This window comes from Heptranchias perlo, chromosome 14 (genome assembly GCF_035084215.1).
Source record: "Heptranchias perlo isolate sHepPer1 chromosome 14, sHepPer1.hap1, whole genome shotgun sequence".
Classification (NCBI taxonomy): domain Eukaryota; kingdom Metazoa; phylum Chordata; class Chondrichthyes; order Hexanchiformes; family Hexanchidae; genus Heptranchias; species Heptranchias perlo.
The window spans coordinates 45,487,274-45,501,407 of NC_090338.1; the positions used below are offsets into that span (position 1 = coordinate 45,487,274).

The 14,134-nt window shown below is 38.5% G+C and overlaps 1 protein-coding gene across 2 annotated transcripts in view; it reads right to left on the minus strand.

The window, feature by feature from the left end:
* Nucleotides 1–11,443, minus strand: part of LOC137332132 (complexin-2) — a 225,138-nt gene extending 213,695 nt beyond the window's left edge. The window contains exons 1-2 of one of the 2 annotated variants that reach the window (XM_067995837.1): nt 11,371–11,443; nt 10,936–11,026 (exon numbers count right to left, since the gene is read on the minus strand). The gene's annotated coding sequence lies outside the window, so the exon portion shown is untranslated. The remainder of the gene's footprint in view (nt 1–10,935; nt 11,027–11,370) is intronic. The other variant, XM_067995838.1, reaches the window with a different exon arrangement.
* Between the last annotated feature and the right edge of the window lie 2,691 nt (nt 11,444–14,134).

Consider the following 14,134-nt stretch of genomic DNA (forward strand, 5'->3'; position numbering starts at 1 on the left):
AAACTTCTACCACCCTTTGTGTGTAGAAATGTTTTCTAATCTCACTCCTGAAAGGTCTGGATCTAATTTTTAGACTGTGCCCCCTACTCCTAAAATCCCCAATCAGTGGAAATAGTTTCTCTCTATCCACCCTATCTGTTCCCCTTAATATCTTATAAATTTGGCTAGAGTCCATGACTCTAAACTCTGTAACATGAGGGGGAATTGTTAACTCCCAGGAGGAAGCCAATAGGATGCGCAGGCTGCCCACTCGGGAGCTGCAGTGGGAGGCCTGATCCTTTTTAACAGGCGGACTTCATTATCATCCCACCGACCAGCTGCCCACCCAAAACAAGCATTCCAGAGGCAACTCTCCAGCTTTGGCCCTACGAAGATCGGGCAGCACCGATGCCACCAAACTGCCGGTCAAGTAAGTCATGGTGGCAGGGTGGGGGGGAGGGGAGGATTTTAAGGGCGAGTATGGGGGTGTGGTGAGGGGTGGAGTGGAACCCGAGGCAGCAGCATCTCAAACTTTGTGGGACCCAGAGAAGAAAAGTTTTATCTCCACCAATTTTTAGTCAGCGGGGCATTCGTGGTGGGCGTCCCACTCAGTAAACAGTTAAAATAGTATGGCGGGTCCTATTTTCATATATTTATGGTGCTCTTCCTGAGTCAGCCATTCAAGAAAACTGTGGCGTTAAAATAGCTGTAGGGTGGGAAACGAGTGGTAAGTGTATTGCTTGGATTTTAACACCCATTCCACCCGGTTTTCACTAGACAAAGGGACTTAAAATTCGCCCTATGGTTCACATTACTAAGATAATGAATTTTGATTTTAAGAATGGGTAGTGCAGTTTAGAATTAACAGCTTCATAGTGCCTCTAGACAACTACTGCCTGATAATTCTGCTTTCACCGACTTACAAATGCCTGTCAACAGTCAATTGGCTCTGGCATTGACCCTTAATCCACCCCTTCTCCAATTGCACAGTACAGCATGCATAATGGTTGACTATGGAAATGGGGAAGAGAAAGGTGAATGGAGGACATGAAAATCATTATCTGCAATCAGTATTTCCTAATTTATTTATTTTGTCTTTTAGAAGCATTATGATTAGTGTTTTAAATTTGAAGATAACTGACTGCACTTGATGATTGTTATATTATCAAATATTTTGATCAACGGCTATTTGCAAAAATAAAGTTAATTATTGGAGAATGATTGTTGATTGCCCAAATGTCTCTACAAATGCCTCTATAAAGGAAATTATTAATTACTGATCTAAAATACCCCAAAGCATCTAAGCTGTAAAGCGCTCGGCTGAAAAGGTATGCCTACTGCATAACTCTTTGATCTGCAATTTAGATCACACTTTGAAATACTGTGGTCCATTTTATAGTCAAATGTATAGATTCTGAAACTACTGAAAGCAGATCGCCAGTAAATGTAAATGATCACATTAGAGTACATTGTTGTGATCTTTATAGTGAATTGAAATAATGGCAGGAAGTGAAAGTCTTCTTTTGCATTTGATAACATAGCTATACTTTAATTATTAATGTTTTGCTTGAGCAAGTAGTAACCCTAGACAGCTCTGTAATTGTTCCAATAATGCAACAGAATTCCCATAAGCACTAGCTGATGTCATTCTTTCCTTCTGTAAAATCAATTTGGAGATGAGCTTTGTGCATGTGGGGTGATAGGCTCTCCTTGCTCAGTGGTTAAAATTTAAGGCCTTGAATTTCCACAGGGGTTGTCCGGATATCTTGCGGTAACTTGGAAAACAGCGAAATAGCCATTTCCCACTGTTTCTCTGGGGTTCTGCTGTTTACCCATAAAATTAAAGCAGGAGACTGAGTCAATTTCTATGAAAATTTAAGAACTAAATGTTTAAAGAATGCAGGCAGGAGCATCCACACTGTACATTTAAATCAACTAAGGGTAAATTTAAAAAGTGCTCAGAGGGTCCCTTGAACCCACTGAGAACCTTTTTAAATGGGGATTGACACCGCACTGGAATTATACTCCAAAAAGTGAACACCACTTCTCTCCGGAGTCAGATCAGGATCAAACTCATACAAACATATTGTGCACTAAGACCCTATCACTCAGGATGAGTTTAGAACCAGAGGAGCCAAAAAATACTAGAGAGACTCAAGATGGCTCCTGTGCTGGCAGCTCCTTAATAAGCTCTTCTACTTTGCAACTCTTTCCATGGCCATCCGTTGCTATCCTTTGCCCTTGGATCAACTTCTGTTGGCTCATGGTCAACTCTCCACGTCTCCTCGGCTCTCTATTTTTCACTGGACAACCTCCAGCAGTAAGCTCACTAATACTCTGCCCTTCAAACAGCTCCTGGACTCACTCACTCTTCACAACTGTCTCCAAACCTGAACATTGATTTGTCGATGCTCCCAGCTTACTCTGTCCTGTCTGCAAGTCAATTTCATCCCACCACAGGACCTCTAACTTTAACTTAGGACTCTCCTATTTTCTCCTTTGTTTACAACCAGGTGACATATCTATCCTAATCTTTGCCAAGCCTGTGGATCCTGAATTCACCATGTCCATTCGCGTGCGCATTATGGCTGCTCAGGACCTGATCCCATTATTTTTCGCTCGCTTTTTTCTTCTCTCCTTTTGAACCCTCTTGGGTCCTTCTCTCCTGTCTCCTCTTTTTCCTGTCACCCAGTCATGTCACCTTTCATTTCTATCCTCTCAGCTACTTTGCTCTCCCAAATCCCTATCCCAACTCTTCACTATTCCTCTGCCTTCCTACTTTCTTGCCACTGTCCCAGGCTTTAATCCCTCGGGATAAGCTCTCAGCAATCCTCTGTGCCTCTCTTGGCAATCTCCGAGGGGCCCATCAAAGCACTGATTGCTGCCTCTATGAAGGCAGAAAGCTGAACTGCCCCATTCTCCCCTCTTGCGAACCTTCCTGCCCAACGTACCAGCTGGGGCCTGATCTCACCAACCTCCTTCCAATCCTGCTCACTCCACCCACCACTGTCCCCCTGGGCTCTGCCAGCAGATCAACAGTAACAGTCCCTCTCCTTTCCTTTCTGAATGTCCGTTCAATTGTGAACAAGGCTCTTGCCATCAATGACCTTAATGTGGATAATTGCATTGACATCATGATTTTGACAGAAGCCTGGCTCACGGGTGGTTTCTGTGACATTCCCCACTCCCCAAGGTCACGTGAGTTACTGATTGCATTCACATAGAGATAAGGACATACATAGGGTCAATTCCATGGCTACATCAAAAGGATTCCAGTCACTGTGCTGATGGTTTAAGAAACACAATGAAGGTTTTTGTGTGTGAATATATAGTCCTGTGATCAACATCTTACTTGTTTCTATTCAGCTAGTTTCTTGTGATTGCAACATTTGAATGCAATGACCAACTGCAAGACTGACAGTTGGATTTTGTTATGACCTGAAACTGTGGTTCAAATTCCTGTTGCATAATCCACAGACATCGGCAGAGTATAAATATAAATAAGCACTCAAGACAACATACCCTTCCATTAAGTAGACAAATGTGCTTGATTCTGATGCTTCGATCATTTGGAATGGGAAGAGGAGAACGGTAGAGAAAGAATTACGCTATGACTCAGTGAGCCAGCCAAAGTGTGCAAAATGATTGTGGTTTTCTGCATAACCTCCAATTGAGAAGAAGCTTATCTTGAACTAAATCAGGAAAGCACCCATGTTATGGCCAGTGAGATTTCAATTGCATGAGCAGCAAATGATGAGGTAATATATGTGCAGGAGATTAGAAAAAATCTGATTGCCTCTTATTTCAGTTAACACAATCTCCTGTGGCAAGCTGAGAAATGGCATGTCCTTGTCTGGCTGAAACCAGGCACACACACGTACTCCTCATACCAGTCTTGCACCTGTAAGAACAATTACACGGACTTGCTCAAAATTGCTGGATATATAAATTGTCTAATATAGTAAAACACGTTAGACTGGAAAACATTCCCATTACCTGAACTTATTTTACCCTTTGCACAGTTAGAAATAAAGGTTAACAAATGGGACAAAGCAAAAATTGTTTGCTTTCTATGATTGGTACATGTACTACTCTGTGTACTTTCTGTCTTACCATCCATTGCCTTCCACGTCTGACAGTTTAAGGTCAATTTCTACTTTGTTGTCTGGTTCCTGGCCTCCTGCAAAGTTCAACAGATGGTAGTCATAGCATTAGCCTACTGATATCGTCCTCCCAAGCTTATTTTCTAGTATGGTGTGGAGTATGCAACTGAGCTGAATATTGTTACCCTCCTGACCAGTATTGTTTCCACAATGATTGATATCTCTGTGAAATGGACTTTTCTGTATTGTTTCTGGGGTATGACTCTGAAGTGTTCAATCAGCTCATTTGGATTCGCACAGTTTGTTCTCTTTGTAAATTGTTCTTCTTGCATGAATATTTTTTATATTAAAAGCTCTAGTGGCTGACACCTGGAAAATGCCCCGTGTTGGAGCAGAGGGCATTTTACACTGCATCTGATGCTTTCCATGAATGGAAGAGCTTGATCCTGACACTGGGGGCCTCAAAAACCGAATTTCTAGGCCTGGGTGTTTCAAAGTGGATTTCCACACTCGCATGCCTCACTTTGAAAATCATCAAAAATATGCAATACATAATTCCTTGGCACTAGACACCAAGTCATCCTCCAGTTGTCATATTCATAACACATCAGTGTGGTGTTAATTACACTAGAAAGGCAATTATTACTCAAGTGCTTAGTACTTTTGATGGGATAACTACCCTAAATATTATTTCCTGATATTGCAATTCTTCCATTTGCGAGCATATTAAAAATAGAAAGCACTCTTCTGAGACCCATTTAGGTGGAATTCATGATATCACAACCACCTGCACTTATCATAAACCTTACTGTTCAGCCCACAGGACTCTGTGATGCAACAGCTTCTGTGATTGTTTAGGCCGAGATTTAACCTAAAATGTCTTTATAGTATACCTGGGCACCATTGATTTCAAATGTAAACTATTTGATTTTGTAGCCTGAAAACTATCAGCAATGGGAACACTTTTGTCGTAGTCAAATTTGTTGATTTATTATGTTAGTTTACTATTACATAATAATGGTAGTGTTGTTTCACCGTGTATCTAATGTAAAGATCAATTTTGTTTTAAATAAGTCACATAACATTTACAGAGAACTATCTTATTCACTCCTGGTGGTATAGTACCACTTTACTGTGCTTTATGGAGTTCTGCCAACATTTTTTCAAGGATTGTGTAGCCTTGCACAAAGACAGGCATTAGATTTCAGTAAAATAAACACAACACAGCTGGTGCTGAATCCATGGCAATATTCCTGTCATTTGTCCTACTTGTGTACACCTTGGTGAATGATAAAACTGCACTGTCACTGCAACTTCAATGGTCCTAACTTCTGTGGATCTTTTACTGTTGAAAGCACTCATAATGCAGATTTTTATTTTACTGAAAGCACTCTTGATATATACTGATTTTTATTTTACATTTCTTCCCATTTTCCTATTTTAACCTTCGTTCATGTTAACGGCGCATCTCTGTAAACCTTTCTTCAGCTGCACAAGCAAACTGTCCACCAGCTCCTCTCTAACTTCAATGCAATTATAGCATGTAGCTAATTCAACAGGAAGCGAGATTACGACAAGAAAATCATCAGGTACATCTGAGCTGTAACAATTCTCATTAACTATATCTGGCTAGCAGCTCTGAGAATCTGCGGAGTGCGGGACTTAACTTATGACCTTAATAGTTTGAAGGGTGCTTTGTAACAGCTTCACTAGGTTCCCACTTAACATACTATTTTTTAATCAAATTCAAAAGTATTCAATTAGGTGAAACACTTGATGTTTTCACCCTAATCCATCTTAGTGAATCTATGTAATAAATACTTGGATAAAAAGTAACATTTGCATTCTCACACTAATCATTTTGGATACTGCACATTATTTAGTTCATCCTGTTTTGTTCTGCATAATGTGATGCAGTTCTGAACATTGCCTATCACATTACAATGGTAGCCATTGAATTTTCACTTAATATTTGCAAGCCATGACCCAACTCTGACCTGCCTGAGACCTGACTCCAACCACAGAAAATTATATGGGATAGATGAGAGGAGGTGTACTGACTGCCTGTCTTGTATTCAACTAGATTCAATGTTACATCTCCGTGAGATAACAATGAGGAGATATTTAAGTCTATACATCGGAACTCAAAGATTTATCTGATGCATTTAACACTATAATACTTAATGTAGGGTTGTATAACTAATACATTGTTTTTGTAATACTGATATAATGTAAACATAATTTTGGAACTCATAACAAAAGTGGTTCTAATTTGTATAAGATGAAAAGAGTGTTAACATGGCTTATAGATATCTCCCATTGTCTTTTCTTTTTCATTAATCCCCTTCCAAGTCTAAGAACAAATTTGATCCTTAGCAGACCAAGCAGAATCTGTCGCAAACATGTACTTCTTTCTAAAATATTTACTGCTAAGTACATTAACTTTCTTATAGTCTGAAACGGAAACAGAACAAGACTCCATTAATTACATGCTAATCTACCTCTCATTGTATCAAACAATTCTTTGTACACTGAGAAAGCGAGGTGTAGAATTGTGTTACCAAGGCAACCCTTCATTACCACAACAACAAAATCAAAGCCTGCAATAATTGATAAAAATACTTATTTTTCTCAATAGCTGTCAGTGGACTCCTGTTTGTTTATTATTTTAAAGATCTGAATTGATATCAAATATTTCTCAGGAATAATAAGAATGTTGTTATCTTAAATATGTGTTAGTCTGGAGTCATGGGATGATTTGAATCAGGAGGCTGCAAGTTGCTTCATTCCGCTAGTCACAATTATTAGTTTCCTTGCTAACTCATTTAATCCTGAGTTTGACTGTGTGAGAGTCTCCTCCAACAGCAGTAATTATTGGACTTGATGTGATCATTGTATCAGCCCATGCCTCCATCTAAGTCAAGCTGAGCATTTTATACACAGATTCTGTTTCTTTTAGGAGGTTAGTTACAGGATAACAACCAAATAGTTGAGGTTCAGCATGATATTAAAGAATATCTGACGCTAAATGATCAACCCAACACTTCCCCCTTTGGTCTGGAGATGTTTTCTATTCTTCTGTGTGGCACATACCATCAAAAAAGTAAAGGATAACAACATGAAAGAACTGAAAACAGTAATACTGAATTTGGAGCTTCAATATTAAGAATAAACTAAATGTTGCAAAATATACTTGTGAAACTTTAGTAAATAGTAAGTTCACTAAATTTGGGAGCGATTCCCAAGGATTGGAAAATAGCTAACATAACCAGATTATTTTTAAAAAGGGTTGTGACACATACCTGAATACTATAAACCAGTAAGTGTAATGTCTGTTGTGGACAAACATTTGAAAGGATCTTAAGAGATCTAATGGGTGAACAGTTTAAAAAGGACAAGTAATGAGAATGTAATCAGATTCAAAATGTTTTAGATCTTTTGGATATCTGGACAAATGGGTGACAAATGCAATTCTACATGGATAAATGTAAAATAATTTAGGCTTAGAGAGCTGGATCTTCTGATTCTAAAGAAGCGTAGACTTCAGGGAGATTTGATTGAGGTCTTTAAAATAATTAAGGGCCCGGACTGTGTCCATGTGGATGGATTATTTGAATTAGATTGGTTAGGGAGAACCAGGAAACGTGTGCATAAGTTACATAAGCATTGAGCAAGGTTAGATGTCCGGAGGTTTTCTTTTCGCATAGGTTCACTGATCTTTGGCACAAGTTGTCAGCTCATACAGTGAATGCAGATTCACTGCAAGTGTTCAAAAGAGTGCTGGATAATTTCCTAGCTGTGGCTGATTTCACTGTACACACAAGGTAGGTGGGATAAAGGGTGATGCATCTCATGGCCTTTGTTATCTCCTGAAACTCGTTTTGATTGCCTTGGTGGGGTGGGGGGTGGGGTCAGAGAGGAATTTCCCAGATTTATTTTTCCATGAATTGGTCCAGAATGTTTTTCTTTGTTTTGATTCTCCCAGGATATCTTGTGGCTGGTGGTGGGTGGGGAACGTTGGAGATCATGATGCTCAGTTGCACCATGATGGTTTGGGACAGTCTTGGTGGACCAACTGGTCTTTTTTTTTGACTATAACTGTCGTATGTTCATATCTTGTTTATGATTAGTATGAGAGCAAGGTACCAAAAGTGAAAGCATGAGCAGAAAAGTACTACTGTATTGTTGATCAGGAGGGAGATCCATGAGTTATTGTAGATTAATATATGATGTTGCCAGCCACAGTCCTTAGTTGAAGAAAAAAAGAGAAATAGGGCATGGAATTACATTAGCAGAGGGGGAAAAGTACAATGGTTTATTTATTCTTAGGTTATGGGTCATGCTGGCAAAGACATATTTATTGCCAAACCATGGCTGCCTGAGAAGATAGTGTTACTTTCACACTGATGCACACCTGAAATTATTTTTCATTAATATGAAACTGTTAGTATAGCTGCAACTTAACTCTACTCTGCGCACCCCCCCCCCCCCCCCCCCTTATGTTTTGGGGGCTTATTTTCTGATAGGGCCTAGTGCCAGCAAAAGGGGGGGGGGGGAGCTTTGAGCACAGTTACAGGCCTCTCAGGCCTTCAGCTATGTTTCCATCTACTGGCATCGTGGCCTTCAGGCTGCTGCTAGAGGGCCTTTGGGCTCAAAGATCGCCTGGGTTGGTGATTGAAGTAGATAAAGGAACTTGCCATCAGGTATTTTCAGTCTGCCCCATGGATTCTCACAGACCCTCCAGTCTGCCCCATGGATTCTCACAGACCCTCCAGTCTGCCCCATGGATTCTCACAGACCCTCCAGTCTGCCCCATGGATTCTCACAGACCCTCCAGTCTGCCCCATGGATTCTCACAGACCCTCCAGTCTGCCCCATGGATTCTCACAGACCCTCCAGTCTGCAGAAGTCCTGTCATCAGCTCGATACCCAATGGGCCAACAAGAAGGAGAGTAAGGCAGCAGGCCAGGAATGCTCCCTCCTGCCTTGATTATTTGGCAACAATGGCCCTGCACTTACTTCAATTCTGCTTCCCCTTTGAAAGCCTCACAAATCTCGAGGCAACATAAAAGGGATAGAGACCTTTAAAATAGAAAATAGGTCTTACCATTTCTAAGGGTAAAAGTCAGGAACATTATCTCTAACTTTCTATTCGGAGGTTTAACTGATTATATCAATAACAATTAGTTTCAATTTTTTTGGTACTCATTTTTGTAATATGATTGTATTTATGGTCTACTGTATATTAAGCAAAAATATCTGAGTGTTTTGTATCTCTAGTTGCAAATATTGAAAAACACCAACAAAAGAAACACAGACGGATAACAATGATATTGCTCGAATTAGCAGTCATCTTATTTTCAGGTTTAGCAAGAAAATAAGTAAGGTTGTTCAATAAGCGATTCTTAAATATTTTCTTGCACAATATTAAATATTTACATTTAATAATACATATGATGGTAGCTTGTCATTATATACAAATACTAAACTTGCAAAAACATGAACTCCACACATAATTTAACATCATGTAAACATATTAAAATAATACTCATTGTTCGCCTGTGGTGAGGTGCAACTATGTTCCTTAGTATTTTACAGGAAATGCAATTCTATTTAAAATGAGTCTGATGAAAACGTGTTGATAAAAGACAAAATTTATAACACGTCTAATGTGATTTCAGCATCTGTCAATAATCTGAATATAGGAAAACAATACAACGACAACAACAATTTAATCTACCCTTTGGACTAAACTACTCAAATTTTCACATATAAATCATATTGAGTAATACGCTTAGGGATAAACCCTTTAGTCCAAGAATCAAATTAATCCTATAAGACACTATCCACTCAATAAAGGCAAGATCCGAGTTAGAAATGTGTTTATTTTTTGTTTACGTGTAAATGCAGTTTTTGAAAGGTAAAAGCCTAAACATAACGACTGAACTGTTCTTCGGGGCTAGAGGTGTGCAGTCCTGTCTTTAGCTAATTGCCTGTTCGTCTCGTTGAACCACGCTTTCAAAGGCTTATGTCTAAAGGTCAGCAGACAAGCCGTCCTATACTTTTGCATTTATCTGTATAATCCTATTATCACAATAATTGGAGCTAACCTGATAACCTTCGTGCGTTCATAACTACCTAATCCATTTTTTAAAATTGCAATCTCCTTGCCTTGTACTTTAATTTGATCTTCGGTGTTGAAGTAATGTAACCGTCATCTATTTTGTTTGGCACAAAGTAAAGGATCTCCACTTCAGTCTATTACACACCACTGGTTAACATTTGCATTTGCAACTCTTGTTCTCCAGTACTGTTAGCAATGTTTCCTGTTCAAAAGAATCGTAGACAATACACCGACACCATATGGGGTCGATTGTAGCGTCTGCATTTTGTTAATAATTTATAAATGATCGTGCGAATGTATTTCGATTGCTGTTAACCTCTTTCAGTGGATCTGGTTTTAAGATTTTTAACTGTTGAGCGTTTTATGGCTCAGCCGTGAATACCCATTGTTCATTCTATACAGCTATATACGCCATCGAATCACAAGTATAAACCCCGAGGTGCACAACACGATTTATTTCTCTATGACGATGGACCGTGCATTAAAACGCAACGCTGCATATTAATGTTAATCTTTGCTGTAATGTGAGCGATTGTACGATCCCACGTTATGTTACAGGTTGACGGATTGGAGCGGAACGGTTGGGAGAACCGACCCCACATTCACCATTACGGAAGCTGATGCGATTCAACTAACAATTCACACGTTCACTACTTTGAATATTACCCTTAAATGTCATTGGACACGATAAGCGTTATTACAAGATAGGGGAAATTGGTAAGAACGTACCTCTTGCCAGTTGTGTTTACTCAGGTTTCAATTACCGTAGCCTACATTCAAGTTTCCGCTTGGTCTGTGCATGTCCCGGATTATTTACACCCTGTAGGTTGCAAACGTAATAGCCACAATGGTATAATGCCTTGTTCACACACATGAGTCGTTCTCTTTAAAATTCCAATTAAACACAGCAGGCTCCGGCATTATCATGCTCTAATATCTAAAAGGACACCGAAATCAGTAAACCTCCTTTTGTATATGTAGGTTATAGAATACATTTTATATATTGAAATTATTATTAGTGATGGTGGTGTCATGCATACATGGAATTCCTGGGTGTGCAACAGGGTAGGGCCCTGATGTGAAAATGGGGCTGGCTATGCACGAACCCAAATATTAGCAATAGTTTGTTGCTCGAGATCGAAGGATTGGAGAAAAGGTGCAAACCTTGTTGACGTGCTGAAGAAACAGCTCCTCCCGCGTCTTCCAATCCTGACAAGAACAGTTCCTCTCCGTTCCTGCTTCTAGCCCACTTCAGCTGCCGGAATAAAGACACTGCTAAAATTAGCTCGTTATGCCGTCTGCCTGCGCTAAACTGGCACATCTGTACATTTATCGGATGTATAATCACCTCCCTCCCACCTCGGGAATGTTCACAAACGTGTTTTTATTCGCAGGTGATACGCCCGTCACGTACGAGGCAGAAGTGCTTGAAAGATAAGGGAAATCTATTTATCCATTAACCCCCAAACTGTGTACTGTTGGAATAATAATACATACAACTGAGGCGTAAAAGGAGGAAACAAGAGGGCTATATGGGGTCAATTGTTGCACGGGCAATACTTGTGATTCATTACTTAGTTATCTGAAGTAAAAAAGAAAGAACAATAACGGCTACCAAAAAAAAATCAACATTGCATGGGATACAGATAAAGGTATAATCAATTTCTAGTCTGTAATATTCCACAGGTGAAATAATATTAAAATATAGAGAAATGTACCTCAGACATTCTCCAAAACAAATTCAGAAAGATTTAAAAATTCACGATTAAAAGATTGTCCAAGAAGCTAATAGCTCCACGCTATGACACCAAAGGCTATTCTGAGGCATAGAATATGCAGAAAACAATCGGTCTACATTCTTACTTCAAGTAGTCTTATTTATTTGGTATTTGAACAATGATTTACTCGCTTTTCCAAAATAATCAATAGAAAACAAATACGCGAACTGTTAGTTTGACACATTGCCCTAAATGTTGGATCAAGGCACCTGGAACACATTCAAGAAATCGTTGATTCTAGGTTACTAAAAATACTAATAGATGTGTTAAACTGTTTACCTGTAGTTGGTTGGAAGTCTATTTTGGTACAGTAAACTTGTATAAATTATTAATATAAAAATAAATACATGGTGAATCATTTTAGTGAGTAATGCCTTTAACTTTGTTTTATTTCCAGTGGTGAATTTCAGTATGATTGATTAGTGAGTAGCTTTCTCACTTCCTTTCTTCAATGCAAAGCTAATACCATAGCAGAAAGAAGTTTTTAAGATAACTTTTAACAATCGCCACAATGTTACAGCACAAATATGTGTCACTTTGAAATTTAATACGATTGCAAATTGAAAATCAATATTTAGTTATGCACCGTTGGGACCAGAATGAAACGTCAAATGCTCACTCTATCGAATCAAACTCAGATATTAGCTTGATGGATCCAGTGTTATTCTTTTGTTATAATATATAGAATAACAGATAGTGGTAGAGGAATTACAAATGTTGTTGTAGTCTCCAGTTTTACTCGACTAGTTGGTGTAAAGAAGCACATCCATAATCCTTGCACACATAATCACTAAGATTTAATGAATTCCCCATTATTTGTTCCATAGATTTGGTTATGATGATTCAGCTCTACATTGTTTATATAACAGGTACTTTTCAAAAAAACTTATGAAGTTAAAAATAATGAGATTCACCATAATTAATACTTGACTTTTATTTTTCACTATTGCAAACAGAGAGGCAAATTGTGTATGTAAGCTGGTTGTCACTATTTCAAACTAATAACACACAGCTACACAGAGAGGGGCAGTATTTTCAGGTCTCATTTCCTCTCTGTAATGCAACATTTAAGGACATAATTTGCTTAGCAAATAAAATGGTCCATAATGACATCATCAAAATTGACAACAATATGTGCTCCGCTGTAAACTGGTATGAGGTCATCTTGTTTTCATCATTGAAAAGGTTTTATTGAGCATTCACCTCAATTTTTTTTTACCACAAGCAGATTTCCCATGACATTACTCCTGTAACTTAAAGGATACATTGTTATTTTAAGATTGGAAGCATTATACCATATTATGCATAATGTAGGTACTGTTACTCTGAAACAGCTGAAAGGCCACAAGGCCAAAATGTCGTGCCTTCCTTAGATTAGTCATGGGCTAATTGCTTGTTGGCAGATTATGAGGTCAATTGGAGTTCAGAGGAAATAACTGGCTGTATTATTTTTAGACTGCAATACAAAAAATTCCATTTGCAACAATGTGTGACAAGACAACAACTTGCTTTTACATAGTGCTTTTAATGTAGGAAAATACCCCAAGATGCTTTAAAGAAGGGGAAGAATAAAAAGGAACACTATCAAAACCTTCATATATAGAAAATGGAAATGAATTCATTATTTCACTCATTTAGTTGGGATACTGATCATAAAAATGACTTGAGGATTCAAAAACTTTGATGTAGATTTGGAACCTTGATTGTGAAGCGATACTACCTTCCCAATAAGCTTTAGATTCTGTTAGTTTTCTATTTGTATGCCAATGGGTTTCTAAAGTTAAGATGGGTATAATAGCTTTTGTGATTACATCCATTAGCACAATTACAAGAGTGAATGCATTAGAAGACATACAGCAGCACTAAAAGCCAGGATCATAGCTTTCCTGGCTACATTAAACTCACTAATGATGATACCCTTCTCCATGATGTTAAATATTTCTTCTGGATGTCTTGGATAACTAATATAATAGATTGACAGCACACTTGCTCCTACTTATATCAATCTGGTTAATAACTGTACAGTTTTAATCAAAATGACACGCTGCTCAGTAAATATAGAAGCAGTTTCCAAAATAAGGGGAAGTACCTTAAATATATTGTCTAGCTAGCTAAAAAGCAAAAGTGTTCTTTGGTTATGTCTAAAGTCA